The 21,043-nt window shown below is 42.3% G+C and overlaps 1 protein-coding gene across 8 annotated transcripts in view; it reads left to right on the top strand.

The window, feature by feature from the left end:
* The window catches only part of rbm45 (RNA binding motif protein 45), a 92,541-nt gene that overhangs the window by 59,955 nt on the left and 11,543 nt on the right, over positions 1-21,043 (top strand). For 6 of the 8 annotated variants that reach the window (XR_007262423.1, XR_007262420.1, XR_007262421.1 and 3 more), the window contains 3 exons: positions 782-1,016; positions 14,885-15,054; positions 16,952-16,986. The gene's annotated coding sequence lies outside the window, so the exon portion shown is untranslated. The remainder of the gene's footprint in view (positions 1-781; positions 1,017-14,884; positions 15,055-16,951; positions 16,987-21,043) is intronic. The other 2 variants (XR_007262424.1, XR_007262422.1) reach the window with 1 other exon arrangement.

Raw genomic sequence — 21,043 nt, 5'->3', positions numbered from 1 at the left:
GCTCCTATGATGCTGCTTGGCCTGCTATGTTCATCCAGCTCTATGCCTTGTTGTCTCAGATTCTCCAGCACCTGCAGTTCCTACTATCTCTGATGCATTCTTGTTAGCCTGTCTAATTGGTTATAAACTTATTTGAGCTGTTTCAGTGGAAGACTCAACATAATCTGGGGCAATTAAACATATAGGGCTTGAAATTCTACAGGTATTTACCAATCTTCTGCTGTAACTCTAGTGGAAGATGTTTAAAAGAAACAACATGTAACAGAATATGTGGCTTTGAGGTTCTGCTGGAATTGCACAAGATTGGCAGGCTTCCTCTGGAGTTTCAGTGCTATGGTGTTATTCATTGTCATCTCTCCTATCAGGAGCTCTTTGTTTCCAGTTGTATGAATTCACCCATATGCCAGAAATGGCAGCACTCTGTTCTTTGATTTACCCCCATCCTGCCCTCATTTACCATATCCAACTCTAGCATGTGTCATTTCCCAATCAATTATGGTGACGGAATTATCACAATGATCAATTTAGGTGATTCAAGCCTCATTTTATGCTTATTTACACATTTAGTAGGGGTTACTGCTGGTTTCAGCCAATTGGACACTGTTGTTTTCTGTTGATGGAGCTGGGTGGCTCGATGGTAACAACACTCTAGCATAAAGAAATACTTTATAATATATTTTGATAAAGTACTGACTTGAGAAAAGGCTCAAAATGATTATGATGATGTCTGTAGCACAATGTATTTGTAAAGAAATGTAATTTACTGATTTTTCTTCTCCAGAAGTCACTATTTTGATGTTGAACGTACACAAGAACTGAGATGTGTGGTTAGAGCCGCAAAAATAGTTCCTTCAAACTGAAATCAATTGACACAGCAGAAAATGCAAGAAATTGTGGATGTAATCATTTCGTATATCCTGAATGGCGGCAAAGGATACTCCAAAGACATGATAGCAAGTCAAGACAGGAAGGCATAACATTTTTACATAGTTGTCAATAATTTTGATGACCAAAAGGTATGCCTTAACTGTTAACATTGAAAGTTAAATGGCTTCTAAATATAATCTGAATGCAGACTGGATTTCAACTTTAAATAAATAAAAACCAGTTCTGAGGAAGGGTCACCGGACCCGAAACGTTAACTCTGTTTTCTCCTTCACAGATGCTGCCAGACCTGCTGAGCTTTTCCAGCAACATTGTTTTTGTTTCAACTTCAAATATTCACTTTTCTCAGTTGCTTTATAAAGAGCAGAATGAACATTAAGAAGTGCCAAATAGAAGACTTAATTAATAAAACCTATTCTTGCCTTTTTGATTAAGAAGAAGAGTGAGAGACAAACGGACTAGGTCCGAAGACCTGATCACCAAGGAAACCAATGGGTCCTGGGGCTAAGTTAAGCAGTTGGACTTAACTGACACCAACAGTGTGTTCAACTCTGGTGATGAACACTCTGTGTCAGCCTCAGTGGAATTCATATGAAGCGATGGTTGGAAGTGAGTTACTTTTTATCTTGGGTTTTTCTCCACTCCCAGCCAGCCTTTTGGATGGTTTTTGGAGGCAGAAGGAGAAGGTGGTATATTCAATGTCACTCATTCTCCTGGTTTGCATATTCCTTCCCTGTTCCACTATCATGTACACTACCTTACTTTCCAATACTTCGTCACTTGTGGGGGTCCTTACTCCTTTCCCATGCACACACACTCTCCGTATCCCATATTGTCTCTCCTATACCCTCCCTCACACTCTCTGTTCCTCACTGTCAGTACCCTCTCTTCTCCACTCTCACACCACTCTCCACTTCCCTCACATTCTTCCTGCCTCTGTTTTAGAAAGGACTAAGCAATCCTATAGCAATTAGATCAGATCTAAACTTTACAGTCCTTCATATCCAGTTCTGAATGGTGGCAGACAGCTGATCAAGAAACAGGGGGTTCCTTAAATATCCCAACTTAAATGTTGAGGAAACCCAACACATGAGTACAAATATCAAAACTGAAAGATTTGCATCCATCTTCTGCCAGTAGAGATCAAATAGACAATCCATCTTGGACTCCTCATGAAGTCCCCAGAATCATAGATCTAGTCTCGGAGCCAATTCAATTCACTCCATGAAATAGCTGAAGGCTATGAATACTCCATAAGCTATGGGCCTTGGCAACAGAACTGAAAGCTGTGTTTCAGCATAAGCTGCTTTCCTTAGTCATGTTGTTCCAGCATAACTATAACACTGCATAGTGTCCTAGACCTAATCGTCTTCAGCTTCAGTGGCCTTCCCTCTACCGTGAAGTCAGAGTGGGGATGTTCACTTATGATTGCAGAATGTTCAGCATATTTGTGACTCCTCAGGTAATGAAACAGCCCTGTCCATATGCAGCAAGACCTGGACAACATCCAGACTTGGGCTGACATTTGGCATGAACATTAATTGCCACTTATGTGCCAGGCAAAGACCATCTCTAACAAGAGATAATATTGATGTTTAATGGCATTACTGAAATAACTCCACAGAGGCTAGTATCCCGTCACCAAATCACCCTTTATTTACATATGGAAAGTCCTTGACATTGATCCAGCTCCTTCAGAGGCAGCTGTCAGAGTGAACAGAACCTCTGACACGCCTCTTTATATCTGTCAGCCAGGGCTCCATGATTAGACCAGATTAACAGCCCCAATCAGGGAATTCATATTCTATGAGTTCCACCTGGCTGACCTCGTTACCATCACCAAATCCCTCCCCCTCTGAGTCTGGGGACATAGGTCAGTTATTTTATTTTTTGTCACTCCTCCTGGGGCGTTTTAGCACCAGGTCATGTTCCTCCAACTCTGCCTTTGATATGGTCAGTGTGTAATGTACAATAGCTTGCCTCTTGTGCCCGAAGTGTCTTGGAAGAAACACATTGTCCTCTTCGAGGCGGCGACATCCACTGTGTTCATCTTGGATTCCGAGGTATCTTCAAGGCTTGATGGAGAAGGAGAACCCATGGATTCCAGGATAGTCGGAAAGACTGTCAAAGAACTGGGCACATTTTGCCAAACACCATTTGCAAGTTTGCAGCTTTCATATAGTCCACATGTTTGTTCAGGACTGTCACACCTACCCGAATCTTATACATCATGGGACCTGACCTCACGTCGACCGTGCCTTTTATTCAGGTAGAGCCATTCTCGTTGTTCCTGCACCAAACATCGTACCCTGAATTAAACGGTCTGTCCCGCTTAGCACACTCTTGTGAGTGGCATTGGTATTCGTGATGCCGTTTCACTCCCACCCCACCCCCATCCTTCCTAGTTTCGGGAAGATCAGATTTAATCTGGGCAGCAATCTTCACCATATTAGCAACTCTGCTGGAACTATTCCTGTACTTGAATTGGCAGATCTGGGGGCGGGGGGCAGCTGTTGGGGCCGTCCTGTAATCAAATAGGAACCAGGACAGTTTGGTATCTATTGAAGCTGTAGGCTGTGTCTTTTCCCCCTGCCTTCAAAATTTAGACTGCTCTATCTGCTAGACCATTGAATGATGGGATGGTATAGAGCTGTCCTTCAATGTCAAATGCCATTTGACTTTAGGAAATACTCAAATTCCCTGCTGGTAAATGATGGCTTGTTATCTGTGACCAACACTTCCTGGAGTTCATGTACTGCAAAAGATGCATGCAGCTTTTCTATCTCTGTGTTTGATGACTGAACTCTATGCACATTAAGCCACTTTGAGTAGGCGTCCACAATATCTAAGAACATTGAGCCCACCAGAAGACCTGCCTAGTTGACATGTCACTGAGTCCAGGGTTTATCTGGCCATTCCCATGAATGTGGGGGAGCTGCTGGCAGTAATTTTTGTCCTCATTGTTGGGGCTGTGCTGTGGCTGCGTCCAGTCCTGGCCATCAGACATAACTTCTCGTTAACATCTTCACTTTGGAAACCCTGGATGACCCTGGTGGAATTCAGCCGGTATCTGGCAGCAGCCTTTGATAGTCCCTAGACTGAAAAACACCCAGGTATTTAATTATGACTTCACTCAGGCAGTCATTTTCTAATCGAAAAATGTTGAGCCAATCTAAGTGAATCCTTCTCAACCAATTTCACCTTTATCAAGCTTGGGCCCGAGCCTTGTACTACAATCAGTGTTAACTGAACCATCTGCTTCACATAAGAGACCAGACCTGAAGTTGTACCCTTAGTCTGTAAAGGTTCCCCAGTATGAGTTCTCAGTCTATTAAGGTCTTGTGCAAACTTAAGTGTTGGAGTCCAGAGCAAATTCTGTTAAAGACTGGATCTGCAATCACTGAAACGGCTACACTGGTGTTGACCTCGATTAGAACTGGGTGACCATTTAACTAGACATTTATTTTGATTGGTTCTGATTTGGATGTTGCTAAGCAATTTAACTGTTTCAAACCAGATGTAGGTGGGCTTTCCAAGGTGTGTATTCTCCTGGATACCAGCCTATGAGTTCACTTACTCAGTTTGGGTCTAGTGGGACTCTTTTACTGTCTTGAGTCTGCGTACTGACAGCAACTTCAGTTGCTTGCCAGCCTGGCTCCTGAAGAAAATATTAACCGTTTGGCCGAGGCGTAGCTTTTTTTTTAACAGGTTTTTACGGCAACAGTCCCTCTGTTCAGGATTTTCTGAGTGGGGCTATGCAATTGCCTTCACTCAAATGGTGTTCCCCAAGCTCAGATGGACTGGCGAGGGTGTCCACTTCCATTGCAACTCATATGCCCCGTTTGCTGCAATTTCCAATGATAAAGCTGGTTGTTGTGCTTGTTTGAAGTCCAGTTGGGCTTCAGCTAGTAGGCGCTTTTGCATGGTTACATCATTAATTCCACATACCAAATGGTCTCTTAACGTCTCATTAAGAGTTAAACCAAAGTCACACGCCTCTTCCAGTTGTCTTGACCTAATCAAAAATCTTGATTTGGACTCCCTTCGTTCTTGAATTGCCAAGTAAAATCGATAGCATCTCAGAATTAGAGGAGGCTTGGCGTTGTAATGTTCCTTAACTAAATCTGTCAACTCTTGAAAGGTTTTATAATCTGGTGCCTCAGGGAAAGTTAGGCCTTTCATCTGCCCCAATGCCATTTGCCCAGATAAAATAACGCATTCTTTCCACATACTGGGCTCAGTCTTCGATGATAGGATCAAACGAGTCAAGCTTTCCAAATAACAGCATGAACCAGAAATGCTTACCCCAATTCAAAAATATCTGTTTGTGAGTGAATTTCTTCAGGAGCATGCTGTTTTCTTGTCACTACTGAAATAATTCCATAAAGGCCAGTATCACGTCACTAAATCACCCGTTATTTACATGTGGAGAGTCCTTGACACTGATCCAGCTCCCAGAGTGAACAGGATGTCTAACACTCATGTTCTTCTTTTTAAACTGCACAGAGGCCAGTATCCAGTCACCAAGTCACCCTTTATTTCCTTCTGCACAGTACACTGGCTGTGGCCAGCCAGCTCACAGTCAGTCCTCTGAACTGAGGAGATTCTAAATCCCCTGTTTATAATTTTTTTTGTTAGCCCCACACTACTGCTTCACAGGAGTAGTTCTTAATTTTCCCCAGACACTCCTGTTCTTATCTGTTAACCAGGGCTCCCTGATTGGACCAAATTAATAGCCCCGGTCAGGGAACTCATATTCTATGAGCTCCTTCTGGTCGACCTTGTTCCAGTCACTACAGTTACCATCACTGAATCCCACACGATGAACATCCTGAAGGTTACCATTGACCATAAGCTGAACTGGACTGGCCATATTAATACATGGGCTGCAAGAACAGGTCAGAGGTTTGAAATCCTGAAGCAAGTCACTCACCACCTGTCTCTTTTATTATCTTCTACTTAATTAATTCACTAATGGTATATCAGCACCACTGGTTAGGCTGTGCTAATTGCTGAGAAGTGTCAATCATATTGCTGGGCGTCTGGACTCACATGTAGGCCAGACTGGGCAAGGATGGCTGATTTCCTTCTCTGAAGGATATTAGTGAACCAAACGGGTTTTGACACGGTCGTCATTCATCTAGTTTTTTTTATTTTAAACTTATTTTATTGAATTCAAATTTCACCCCTGTCCTCGGAATATCAGTCTGGGCTTCTGGATTACTTTGACCTGCCCTCCCAATTCCTGTATTAATATAGTTAGTCCAGTTCTGCTTCTGGTTGGTGGTAACCTCAGAATGTTCATAGTGTGGGATTCAGTGATGGTAGTGCCGTTAAACGTCACTCTTGTCTCTCTCTTGTCAGAAATGGTTATTGCCTAACATGTTTGGTATGAACATAATTTGCCATTTGTCAGTCCTGTGACATTGCCACTCACCACTGCCACCACCTTATTTATTTATACTCTGCCAGGTTCAAGCCTAGAGTGTGATAGAATACTTCCCACTTGCCTGGATGAGTGCAGATCCAACAACACTCTCAGAGCCTGACATCATCCAGGACACAGCTGCCTGTTGATTGACACCCCATCTATCACCTTCAACATATATAAGATATAAGGGCAGAAATAGGCCATTTGGCCCAATGAGTCTGCTCCATCATTCAATTAAGACTGAAATGTTTTTCAGTGCGTTTCTGTTGCCTTCTCCCCGTAACCCTTGATCCCCTTGCTAATCAAGAACCTATCTATCCCTGTCTTAAATACACTCAATGATGTGGCTCCACAGTCTTCTTCAGCACTAAGTTCCACAGATTCACCATGCATTGGGTGAAGAAATTCCTCCTCATCTCTGTTCTGAAGGGTCATCTCTTCACTATGAGGCTGTGCCTTCAGATCCTAGTCTCTGCTACTAGTGGAAACATCCTCTCCACATCCACTGTATCCAGGCCTCTCAATATTCTGTAAGTTTCAATGAGATCCCCCCCCAACCCCGCATCCTTCTAAACTCTATTTAATACAGACCCAGAGTCCTCAACCACCTCTCCTATGACAAGCACTTCATCCTCAGGATCATTCTTTTAAACTTCCTCTGGAACCCCTTCAAAGCCAGTACATCTGTCCTTAGATATGGGGTCCAAAACTGGTGACAGTATTCCAAATACTGATTCTAAGCCTTGTACAGCCTCAGCCAGTACATCTCTGCTGTTGTATTCTAGCAGTTTTGAAATGAATACTAACATTGCATTTGCCTTCCTGACTGCCAACTCAACCTGTAAGTTAACCTTATGAGAATCAAATAAACTAGGACTCCTAAGTCCCTTTATGCTTTCATTTCTGCAGCCTTTCCCTACTTAGAAAATAGTCTGTGCCTCTATTCTTCCTACCAAAGTGCCTAACCTCACAATTTCCCACATTGAATTCCATCTGCCACTTCTTTGCACACTTTCCTAGCCTGTCCATGTGATTCTTCAGCCTCCCGCACCCACCCCCCCAACCTTTCTCAACACCACCTATCCCTCCATTTATCTTTGTGTCATCTGCAAACTTTGCAACAATGCCCTCAGTTCTTTGTCCAGATTGTTCATGTATGATGTGAATAGTTGTAGCCCTAACCTGGACCCCTACGGCACTCCATTAGTCACTGGCTGCCATCCTGAAAAAGATCCCTTTATCCCCACTCTCAGTCTTCTGCCAATCACCTGACCTTCTATCCATGCCAATGTTTGCCCCTGCACCATGGGCTCTTATTTAGCAGCCTCTTGTGCAGCACCTTGTCAGTTCTATCACCACCAACACACAATGATAGTGTATGTACCATCTGCAAGATGCACTGCAATAACTCACCAAGAGTCTCCAGGTACCTTCCAAACCTGAGACCTCTATCACCTAGATGAAAAAGGACAATAGTTACACCTTCACTTGCAAGTTCTCCTCTAAGTCACACATCATCCTGACCTGAAAATATATTGCCGTTTTTGGAGAGTCTAAATAATGGGCAAAAATTTGTTACATGGAATACAATGTGAAGAAATATGAGATGATCCACTTTGGAAGGAAAAACAGAAATGAAAGTATTCCTCTGCACTAAGCCCTGATACAAGTTAGAAGTGGACTCGCTTCAAGCTGAGCAATTGCACAAAAGCACTGGCAGGCTTCCCAGTGCTCTTAGAGTTTCTTGGTTTCTGTTCACCAGCCTCTTACAATGGTCACAGTCCTCATGCTCAGCATCCAGGTCCTCTGCAGCAAAAGTACAATCTTCAGAAATCAGGAATACAAGGAAAGTCGAAAGAAACTTAAGCAAGGAGTCAGGAGGGCTAAAAGGGGTCATGAAAGTCATTTGCCAACAGGATTAAGGAAAATCCCAAGGCTTTTTATACATATATAAAGAGCAAGAGGGTAGTCAGGGAGAGGGTTGGCCCACTCAAAGACAGGGAAGGGAATTTATGTGTGGAGCCAGAGGAAGTGGACGAGGTATTAAATGAGTACTTTGCATGAGTATTTACCATAGAGAAGGACTTGGTGGATGATGAGTCTGGGAAGGATGTGTAGGTAGTTTGGGTCATCTTGAGATCAAAAGGGAGGAGGTATTAGGGGTCTTGAAAAACATTAAGGTAGACAAGTCCCCAGGGCCTGATGGGATATACCCCAGAATACTGAGAGAGGCAAGGGAGGAAATTGCTGAGGTTTTGAGAGAAATCTGTGTTTCCTCACTGGCTACAGGAGAGGAGAATAGCCTGTGTTGTTACTTTGTTTAAGAAGGGTGGCAAGGATAATCCAGCTAATTACAGGCCACTGAGCCTTATGTCAGTTATTATTGGAGAGGATTCTTCGAGATAGGATTTACTCCCACTTGGAAATCAGTGGGCATATTAGCGAGAGGCAACATTGTTTTGTGAAGGGGAAGTCGTGTCTCGCTAACTTGATTGCATTTTTTGAGAAAGTGACGAAGATGATTGATGAGGGGAGGGCAGTGGATGTTTTCTACCTGGACTTCAGTAAGGATTTTGACAAGATCCCTCATGACAGGCTGATATAGAAGGTAGAGTCACATGGAGTCAGAGGTGAGCTTGTAAAATGGATTTAAAAAACTGGCTTGGTCATAGAAGACAGAGGGAAGCAGTGGAAGAGTGCATTTCTGAATGGAGGGCTGTGACTAGTGGCGTTCCTCAGGGATCAGTGTTGGGACCGTTTCTATTTGTAATATATATAAATGATTTGGAGGATATGTAACTGGTCTGATTAGTAAGTTTGCCGATGACACAAAGATTGGTGGAATTGCGGATAGCGATGAGGACCGTCAAAGGATACGGCAGGATATAGATCGATTGGTGACTTAGGCAGAGAGATGGCAGATGGAGTTTAATCCAGAAAAATGTGAGGTAATGCATTTTGGAAGATCTAATCCAGATGGAAAATATACAGTAAATGGTAGAACCCTTAAGAGTACTGATAGGCAGAGGGATCTGGGTGTACAGGTACACAGGTCACTGAAAGTGGCAACGCAGGTGGAGAAGGTTGTCAACAAGGCATACGGCATGCTTGCCTTCATCGGCCAGGGCATTGAGTTTAAAAATTGGCAGGTAATTTTGCAGCTTTATAGAACCTTAGTTAGGCCGCATTTGGAATATTGTGTTAAATTCTGGCTACCACACTACCAGAAGGATGTGGTGGCTTTGGAGAGGGCACAGAAAAGGTTTAAGACCATAAGACATAGGAGCAAAAATTAAGCCATTCGGCCCACCGAGTCTGCTCCACCATTCAATCATGGCTGATAAGTTCCTCAACCACATTCTCCTGCTCTCTCCCCGTAACTCTTGATCCACTTGATAATCAAGAACCTATCTATCTCAGTCTTAAATGCACTCAATGACCTGACCTCCACAGCCTTCTGTGGCAGTGAATTCTATAGATTCACCACTCTCTGGCTGAAGTAGTTTCTCCTTATCTCCATTCTAAAAGGTCTTCCCTTTACTCCAAGGCTGTGCCCTCAGGTCCTAGACTCTCCTACCTTCCCAACATCCACTTTGTCCAGGCCATTCAGTATTCTTCCTCATCTGTCTAAACTTCAATGAGTATAGTCCCAGAGTCCTCAAATGTTCCTCATATGTTAAGCTTTCCATTCCTGGGACCATTCTCGTGAACCTCCTCTGAACCCGCTCCAGGGCCAGTACATCCTTCCTGAGATATGGGGCCCAAAACTGCACGCAATACTCCAAATGTGGCCTGACCAGTGCCTTATAAAGCCTCAGTAGTACATCACAGCTTTTATATTCAAGTCCTCTCAAAATAAATGCCAACATTGCATTTGCTTTCCTGACTACGGACTCAACCTCCAAGTTTACCTTGAGAGAATCCTGGACTAGAACTCCCAAGTCTCTTTGCACTTCATACTTCTGAATTTTCTCCCCATTTAGAAAATAGTCCATGCTTTTATTCATTTTACCAAAGTGCATGGCCTCACGCTTTCCCACATTGTACTCCATCTGCCACTTCTTTGCCCACTCTCCTCACCTGTCCAAGTCCTTCTGCAGCCTCGCCACCTCCTCAGTACTACCTGTCCTTCCACCTATTTTTGGATCGTCTGCAAACTTAACCAGAATGCCCACAGTTCCTTCAACTAGATCATTCATGTACAAAGTGAAAAGTTGTGGTCCCAGCACTGACCCTTGCAGAACACCATTTGTCACCTGCTGCCATCCCGAGAAAGACCCCTTTATCCCCACTCTCTGCTTTCTGCCAGACAGCCAATCTGCTATCCATGCTAGCACCTTTCCTCTCACACCATTGGCCCTTATCTTACTCAGCAGTCTCCTGTGTGGCACCTTATCAAAGGCCTTTTTGAAGTCCAGGTAGATAACATCCATTGGCTGGTCTACCCTGCTCGTTACTTCCTCAAAGAATTCTGGCAGATTTATCGGGCATGACATCCCCTTGATGAAACCATGCAGACTTTGCCCTATTTTACTATACACTTCCAAATATTCAGCAATCTCATTCTTTACAATGGAGTCCAGAATCTTACCCACGACTGAGGTTAGGCTAATCGGCCTGTAATTTTCCGACTTTTAAAACAGGGGTGTCAGCGTTAGCGATTTTCCAGTCCTCTGGGACCCTCCCTGACTCTAGTGATTCCTGAAAGATCACCACTAACGCTTCCACTATCTCTTCGGCTATCTCCTTTAGAACTCTGAGGTGTGGTCCATCTGGTCCAGTGATTTGTCCACCTTCAGGCCAATCAGTTTTACTAGCACCTTTTCCTTGGTGATGGCCACCATACTCAGCTCTGCCCCCTGACTCTCTTGAATTTTTGGGATATTACTCGCGTCTTCCACCGTGAAGACTGACGCGAAGTAATTATTCAGTTCCTCAGCCACTTCCTTGTTCCCCAGTACCATCTCTCCACTGTCACTTTCCAGTGGTCCAATTCCCACTTTTGCCTCACTTTTGCACTTTATATACCTAAAGAAACTCTTACAGTCTTCATTTATGTTACTGGCTATCTTACCCTTATATTTAATCTTCTCCCTCCTTACTTCTTTTTTTGATGCCCTCTGTTGGTCTTTTTAAGCTTCCCAGTCCTCTGGTTTCCCACTGCCCTTCACCACATTATATGCTTTCTCTTTTGCTTTTATGCTATCTCTGACTTCCTTAGTCAGCCATGGTTGCCTCATCCTCCCTGTACCATGCTTCTTTTTCTTATGGATGAATTTTTGCTGCTTTTCCTGAATTACTCACAGAAACTCCTGCCACTGCTGTTCCACTGTCTTTCCTGCTAGGCTCCTCTTCCAGTCAATTCTGCCCAGCTCCTCCCTCATACCTCTGTAGTCACCTTTATTCAGCTGTAATACCGTTACCTCTGATTCTGTCTTCTCCCTTTCAAATTGCAGAGTAAATTCTGTCATCTTATGATCACTGCCTCCTAAGGGTTTCTTTACATTAAGCTCCCTTATCAAGTCTGCCTCATTGCACAACACCAAATCCAGTATTGCCTGTTCCCTTGTGGGATCCACCACAAGCTGCTCCAAAAGCCATCTCATAGACATTCCACAAACTCTCTTGCAATCCACTACCAACATGATTTTCCCAGTCCAACTGCATATTGAAATCCCCCATGATCACTATGACTTTGCCTTTCTTACACACCTTTTCTATCTCCTGGTGTATCTTGCGCCCCAGCTCTTGACTACTGTTTAGAGGCCTGTACACAACCCCAACTATGGTTTTTTTACCTTTGTGGTTCATCAATTCTACCCGCACAGATCCTACACCATCTGACCCTACTTCGTTTCTTCCTATTGATTTAATTTCATTTCTCACTAAGAAGGCAACCCCACCCCCTCGGCCCACCTGCCTATCTTTTCGATAGGATGTATATCCTTGGATATTCAGTTCCCAATCCTGATCCTCTTGCAACCACGTCTCCGTGATGCCTACCACATCATACCTGCCAGTTTCGATCTGCGCCACAAGCTCATTTACCTTATTCCTTATACTGTGTGCATTCAGATATAACACCTTCAGTCCTGTATTAACTCTCCCTCTTCTCTTTTTCATTTGTTTTTCAAGTGTTTGATTGCTAGCCCTTTCCAAACACACTGTCCTGTTTGTGTCTGTGCTGGAGACTTTAATAACCTCTCCTGAATTTCCCTTCCCTGTCATTTCTTTCATATTTTTCCACTTAGTTGAATCCACCACTAGAGATGTTAACCTGCTGCTTTGTTTCCCACCGGGGCTAGTTTCACCGTTCCCTTCTCCTCCCACCTTCTGGTTTAAAGTCCTGTTTACTAGGATGTTGCCTGGTATAGAGGGCATTGTCTATGTGGAGAGGTTGGAGAAACTTAGGTTGTTCAAACTGGAACAACAGAGGTTGAGGGGCAACCTGATAGAGGTCTACAAGATAATGAAGGGCACAGACAGAGTGGACAGTCAGAAGCTTTCTCCCAGTGTGGCAGAGTCAGTTACTCAGGGGCATATGTTTAAGGTACGAGGGACAAGGTTTAAAGGTGATGTACGCGGCAAATTGTTTACATAGAGGGTGGTGAGTGCCGGGAACTCACTGCTGGAGGAGGTGGTGGAAGCTGATACTCTTGTGACTTCTAAAGGGCGTCTTGACAAATACATGAATAGGATGGGAATAGAGGGATACGGTCCCCGGAAGGGTAGGGGGTTTTAGTTGTGATGGGCAGCATGTCAGTGCAGGCTTGGAGGGCCGAAGGGCCTGTTCCTGTGCTGTAATTTTCTTTGTTCTATCTAGCACCTGTGACTTTCAGTTCCACCTGTGTCATAGTTACTATACACTTAGGCCATCTCTAGCTCATCCTCTATCTGACAAGTGCTGCTCATCTGAGTTGGTGCTTCAAGTGCAGTGAAATCCCTGTTCTCTTTCCCATTGCCCCTAAATACAAGGTGTCTAGCAGCAAGTGATATACTTTACATGCCATATGTATTCTAAGCTTTAAAACTGGCAAATACTTAGTAAGTGCACAGGTTAAACACGCAAAAATAGAAGTCACCTGTAAAGAATAATGGATGAACTTTTGTAGAATTCTATTCCTAAAGCACCAGTAAATAATCCTAAAATGGCATCTTGTGTAGATGAAATCAGAAGTCCATTCACCATAGCTTAGCAGCCACGATATTATTCCTTGTGGCAAAAGTTGAATTATTGCTATAAATCAGTAAATATTTAACTAATTATGAACATCACCACAAGTATGTACTGGCGCACAAAATTCTTGGTTTGGTAGAACTTTGAGGATGCATTCCCATCAGTCTCTCTCAAATGGAAGGATACCAGATATGTTTCTAATCTTTGGAATTGGTGTTCAGAGTTGTAACAGCAATTATTTCCTATGACCGAGCCCAAACTTGGGAGATTCTTTAGTTGAATGTTGGATTTTAATGATTAATTTTAAAGTATTCAGGTCACTATGCAATGGTGTAACATTATAAACATCTGCTTATCTGTGCATTTTTTGTCAAACCGTTCACCTTTCCGAATCTTGGAATTTAAAAAAAAGTGTGTTAAATTATCTAAATTGGAGAATATAAACCATTCTCACCATAATGCAAAAGCAAATTATTTTAAATTTTCTATACCTGCATTAAGAAACAAAAATGCTGGAAATACTGAGCAGGACAAGGCAGCACGTGTGGAGTCAAATGAGAATTAACATCTAAGGTTGATGAGCTTTCGTCAGAACCTTCTTCACATTGTTAAAATTAGCTCATTCTTTTCCATTTGATCTTCTTTTGTTGTATTTTCCTCATCTTCCCTCCATCGCATCTATATGTGTTGCATGAACTAGCTGAACATGGAATTTGAATGTAAACTGGGTCAGGAAAGGAACATGTTCCAGTCATGAATACTACTTATAAAAGAACTTCAATACACTTGTCATCCTTATTACTTAAACAATATCACTGTGGAAAATGTCTGGACATGAGATACAGAATCAAGCTTCCTCACCTCTCCCATCCAGTGAAGTGCTCACTCTTACATCTTTTGTCCACTGGTCTCTTGAAGATAATCATTAGTTACCAAATTAGGAGCGATATTATGCTCATACTCACTGCAAGCTGAATTGAAACTCACTAAACTCGTTCCACATAGATCCTAGACCGGCAAACCAGAAAAAGTGATGATTAGTTCATCAATTTGCACAGTGTTTAAAACTGGAATGCAAATTGCACAAATGTCACTGTCTAACCTACTACAAAGTATTTAAATTTCAATGTTATCCTGAAGAATACTGGTGCAACAAAGTAAAATTGATGAGTCAAGTTTAAAAAATACATTATTCTAACTTTTGCAGCTGTAGAAAATAAAAAATAATTTCCAAAAGTATGTATCACAGAAGTTAAACTTGCATGTCAAAATTCTTGTATTAATCAAACATGGAGCAAAAGATTAATTAAAGTAATGCCATAGGAGAGGCAGTGCAAACTGTGATTAAAAATTCAGAAGCTATCTACTTGTTTCTGCCTTGCATTCTTCAGAAGTTAGTCTGCTGACTATGATAGATACCAAAAAGGCAAGAATGAACAATAATGAGCACATCCATGTACTCTGTCATCATGCATGTTTAGAGCTTTGGGATTGCATTACAATCACTAAATTAGAAGAAAAGGAAGGATCTGTGATCTTGACAGCAGAAGCCAAAAGGAAGGTAATGTATTTGTGATGTATGTACTAAAATCTATGACTTTTTTTATCGATGTCTTTTGCTACACTGCACCTAAGTCCTGGGTCAGATTTTCACCTCATAATAAAGGTATAATTTGGATTGCAAAACTTTGAACTAAAGTTGTTTTCCCAGCAAAGAAAAATTTTCCTCTGCCTTCCTTATCTACACCATTTTCATGTGGCCTTTTGATTGGTCAGGAGGCCTTGGGTACAGAATGCATCTGTACTTCTTCTGTGGTTGGAAACACAGAATTATGAGGATCACAGGAACATTCTACTTCCTCCCAAACACTGTTTGTGTGCTGGCATGGGTTTTGTAAACAGAATGTATGCCTTGATCATGATTGTAGTTTTTTTTTGTCCCAGTAATTTAAAAATAATTCCCATTGCTACAGTTTAGCAAAAACTGCACATGGTACATACTGGATGAGTGGTCATGTATGATACAGCTGCTTGGCATCAGGTGGTTCATAGATGTTTTATGGGGATCAGATGATGCATGCCGTGTGGGGGGACAGTGATTTACGCAAGCAATTTAAAAGGATTGGGGTGGCTAGGGGATAAAGGAAGTGGAGGTGGAATCACAATCTGAAATGGCATGGGAGTGTATTGTGGGGTGAGGGATCTGCTTTTGGGGGCTTTAAACAACGTTGGGAGTTGATCTGTCCTGTTGGGCACAAAGATAGATATTCTAATTGCTCCAACTCCATGCCCGCACCTCAGACATTCTCCATTGCAGCTTGCAAGTTGCACTGAAAACCCAATCCCTTTGGGAAAAGTCAAAATCCTGGACCAAGTCATGCATCAGTGATTATGTACATTTCTGAAGTCACAAATATGTGCTTGAGTTTTCTTAGTGCATCTTTAATGCAATAAAGCATATTGAGCTGCTGGATCAACATGCTGCTTGACTGGGAACCACTATAGGTCTGTGAGCACAGTTGATAGGGAAATGAGACTTGCTAAGATTTAACAGATGTGTGGTTGAGTTTTGGATGACCTCAAGTTTATAACAGATAGAATGTGGGACACCAGCCAGGAGAACATTGGAGCTTGAGCTAACAAAGACATGGAGGAGGTTTTGGCCACAGATGATTTGAGACAGGGGTAAAGTCAAGCAATATAATGGAGATGAAAATAGGTGGTCTTAATGATGGCACAAATATGAAGATGGTTTGTCGTCTTGGGATCAATGTGACATCAAGGTTGCAAACCAACCAGGTTAATCTCAGACTGTTGTCAGGAAGCAGGATGTAATTGATAGATGGAGAATGGAATTTGGATTGGGGATGAAAACAATAGCTTCAGTCTTCCCAACATTTAATTGGAGGAAATTTTTGTTTATCTAATACTCCTTCTTGGATAAGCAATCTGATAATTTAGCAACGATGGGGGAATTGAGAGAGGTTGTAGACCACCAGGTGTACATGTGAAACCAACCCTGTGACTTTGCATGATGTCACCAAGGGACAACATGTGGAATGGAAACAGGAAGAGGAAAAAGATTGATCCTTGGGGTTCACCAGAGATAATGCAGCAGGAGCAGGAAGAGAATTGAAAGCAATCCCAATGGCCGGATGACAGTGGAAAAACATTGAAAGAGGATGAGGAGGCAAAATTTACTTAGTCACAGTCACATAGATATAATTTGTGACTTTGATATAATAGTTAATAGTTGTATTACCATAGAAGTAAATGCTTTCATGATCTTCCATTTCTGAACAATTTGATTGTACTGTTTACGTTCAGAAAAAGGGATATCCAACAAAACAAAATCATGTAGAATGACAGTAGCATTCTGTCTTTACTCACTGGTGTCATGTTCTGCATATTGAATGTTGATATAAAAGTGTTGATTCCCTTTCCTTGATGATTTACAGGATTTAATTGAAAACTAGGGGGAACTTAAAATAAGGTAAGCACTTGTTGATTATTTTATTTTAATTTTCTTAATCTACTTGCTGAAGAAATTATGTTCATTCTAAAGCCTTTCTGAATGTACTATGGAATGTGTAAATGAGAGTTCAGTTTGCATGTGATTGTTTCTGAGCAACAACAGAAATAAATGCTCATATTATGTGTTTGTTTAGAGGCTCAATAAAAACAGCAGTAAAAGTAAATGTGTTTACAGACTGTGTAGATTAGTTTATTTTCTGACGTTTTGTGTAGAACTTTTGTTTAAAAAATATAAAGTAGGATACAAAATGCAGCATCACACCTTGAAAATTTACAATTGACATCAGTTTCACAGTCATTGTTAGACCCTTATTTCTGGATTTTTTTTGATTGAATTCAAATTCCACCATCTACCATGGAGGAGTTTGAACTTGGTTCCCCAGAACATCAGAGATAACAAGATGTAGAGCTGGATGAGCACAGCAGGCCAAGCAGCATCAGAGGAGCAGGAGGGCAGACGTTTCGGGTCTAGACCCTTCTTCAGAAATGGGGGAGGGGAAGGAGGTTCTGAAATAAATAGGGAGAGAGGGGGAGGCGGATAGAAGATGGATAGAGGAGAAGATAGGTGGAGAGGAGACAGACAGGTCAAAGAGGCGGGGATGGAGCCAGTAAAGGTGACTGTAGGTGGGGAGTTAGGGAGGGGATAGGTCAGTCCAGGGAGGACGGACAGGTCAAGGGGGCAGGATGAGGTTGGTAGGTAGGAGATGGGGGTGGGGCTTGAGGTGGGAGGCGGGGACGAGCTGGGCTGGTTTTGGGATGCGGTAGGGGGAGGGGAGAATTTGAAGCTGGTGAAATCCACATTGATACCATTGGGCTGCAGGGTTCCCAAGCGGAATATGAGTTGCTGTTCCTGCAACCTTCGGGTGGCATCGTTGTGGCACTCCAGGAGGCCCAGGATGGACATGTCGTCTGAGGAATGGGAGGGGGAGTTGAAATGGTTCGCGACTGGGAGCACTAGACAACTGCACCTCCCAGTCGCGGTTCGCACTAAACAACTGCACCCTCCAGTCGCGAACCATTTCAACTCCCCCTCCCATCACCTACCTACCAACCTCATCCAGCCCCCTTGACCTGTCCGTCCTCCCTGGACTGACCTATCTCCTCCCTACCTCCCCACCTACACTCACCTTTACTCGCTCCATCCCCGCCTCTTTGACCTGTCTTTCTCCTCTCCACCTATCTTCTCCTCTATCCATCTTCTATCCGCCTCCCCCTCTCTCCCTATTTATTTCAGAACCTCCTTCCCCTCCCCCATTTCTGAAGAAGGGTCTAGACCCGAAACGTCAGCCTTCCGGCTCCTCTGATGCTGCTTGGCCTGCTGTGTTCATCCAGCTCTACATCTTGTTATCTCAGATTCTCCAGCATCTGCAGTTCCTACTATCCCCAGAACATCACCTGGGTCTCTGGATTAATAGTCTAGCAATGATACTACTAGGCCTTCACCTCCTCACATAAATTTCTCAAAAATGGCAATGTTAACACACCTGAGGAGAGGTTGTTGACTTGCTAGCTGAGCTGGCTTTTTTTTTCAGAAGTTTCGTCATCATGCTAGGTGACATCATCGGTGGAGGTTCCGGTGAAGCGATGTTATTCTACGCCGCTTGGAATTTATACAGTCTAGTCCGTTATGGTGAGTACTATTAGTTCCTGTTTTAACCCGTATGGGTTTATATATGGGGTCCAATTCTATATGTTTGTTGATTGAAGTATGGGTGGAGAACCATGCCTGTAAGAATTACCGTGTGTGTCTATGTTTGGCTTGGGCTACTATGATTACTTTGTCCCAGTTAAACTGATGGCCTTCATTGTCAGCATGTACCGATATTAAGGAGAGTTTGTCGTGTTGTTTTGCTGTTAGCTGATGTTCGTGTATTCCAATGGCTAGTTTCCTTCCTGTGTGTCCAATGTAATGTTTGTGGCAGTCATTGCATGGTATTTTGTAGGCCACGTTCGTTCTGCATGTTGTGGGAATGGGGTTTTTAATCCTTGTAAGTGTTTGTCATAGAATGGGCTTGTGGGCTTGTGGGCCACCATGATTCCTAGTGGTCTTAGGAGTCTTGTTGTCAGTTCCAATATGTTCTTGATGTAGGGCAGCATGGTCAGTGTGTTAGGTCATACTGTGTCATCCTGTTGTTGGTACATAAAAAGTAACCATAGTAGCCCAAACCAAACATAGACATGCACGGGAATTCCTAGAGGCATGGTTCTCCACCCATACTTCAAACAACAAACATATAGATTTGGACCCCATATACAACCCCATACAGATGAAAACTGGAAATGACAGTACTCACCATAACGGACAGGACAATATAAATTCTAAGCGGAGTAGAATAGCATTGCTTCATCGGACGCTCCACTGATGATGTCACCTAGCGTGGTGACGAAACATCTGAACAAAAACAAGCCAGCTCGGCGAGCAAGTCAACAACCTCATCCACAACCCGAGCTACAGATCTTTGCCAAAACTTTAAACACCTGAGGAGAATCAATAAAAGCACATTTTTCAGTGTCAGTTTTGAGCAAACTGGAATAGAGGTGAGGAAGAAAAGCCAAGATGCAAATTTAAGCTATGACTGCTGGAGGGTTTAGTGGCGTTTTAGATCAAAAGCCCTAAACAATAATGAAAATGTCCTGTTCTGTAAACTACCTGTCGTAATCCCCAAGTTGGATGCCCTTTTATGTTTATAGTTCAAAGTAATTGCTTTCTCAACAATTTTACCTTACAAATGTCTCATAATGCAGTGTTTCATTGATATCTATCTGCATGCCCAGTGCAAAATCAAAGATTTGTAGAGTTCATGCAGGAGTGAAGGCATGTTCAAGTTTTCTCATATGCTTTTTAATTGGACCCTCAAACGTATAGAATGGAGGACAGAAATCTCCTGCACTCATGTCAGAAATGTTTGGGAATGCTGCCGGACTTTAAACTAAATAGTGAGTTTCAAGGGTTCAAATTTGGGAAGATATGATAAATCAAAGAGTAGTGTCAAGACCAAAGAGAGAGGCATTAGTACAGGAAACGATAAACAGCCCAGGAAGGGATGGAGGAAACAAATCTAAGAACCTAAATTTAGGAAACCAATATATGGAAACAGTTGGATACAAATGACAAATGATAAAGGCAAAATGCATCTTGCGAAAGTGGTGTACAGGTACACATGCAGCAGTGTGTAGCATAAAGGAAGAAATAATGAGAGTTTATCAGAAAGGAACAGTGATAATCGTGGGAGCTTTATATCTAAGCATCACCTGGAAAAGTCTCATCGGCTAAGGTAGCCTAGATGAGTCCACAAAATGCTTCAGAATACAAAGAATAGATATATCCTGAAGAGTATGAAAAATGTCCAAAGGATTGATGTGATATCTGTGGTTAACTAAAAATGTTAAAGATTGTATCAAACTAAAAGAGAAAGCATATAATTGTGCAAAAACATGTGACAGATTAAAACATTGGAGTATGTAAGAAAAAGGAAAAGTATAACCAGAAGAATTAATAAAGTGGAAAAAAATTAGAGTACAGAATAAACCTAGCCAGAAATCTAAGAACACAAAGTAAGAGTTTCTATAAATATTTAAAGAAGATAAGAGTTAACAAAGTGTGTGGTGGTCCTGTAGAAAGTGAGAATGGAAAATAATGAAAATTGAACAGTATTTTGCACTTGTGTTCACTATAGAGGATGTAAGTAATATCCCAGAAGCAATGATAAATCAGGAAATAGAAAGAAGGGAGGAAGGAACTCGTAAAAATCATAATCAAAGAAGTGCTAATGAGTAAGTTGTTTGAGCTGAAGGCTGATAACTGATGGATTTCATTCTAGGTTCTTAAAAGAAGTGGCAGGTAAAATAGTTGTTGCATTAGTTTAAAGTTTCCAAAACTCCTTTGATGTGGGGGTGCTCCCATTATATTTGGAAGATAGCAAATGCTCAAAAAGGAAGGAAAACAAAGCAGAAAACTGGAGGCCAATTAGCTTTCCATCTGGGGATGTTAGAAGCCATTATTAAGAAAGTTGTAG

This window comes from Rhincodon typus, chromosome 7 (assembly GCF_021869965.1).
Source record: "Rhincodon typus isolate 14 chromosome 7, sRhiTyp1.1, whole genome shotgun sequence".
NCBI lineage: Eukaryota > Metazoa > Chordata > Chondrichthyes > Orectolobiformes > Rhincodontidae > Rhincodon > Rhincodon typus.
This window is presented reverse-complemented; position numbering and strand designations above follow the sequence as displayed.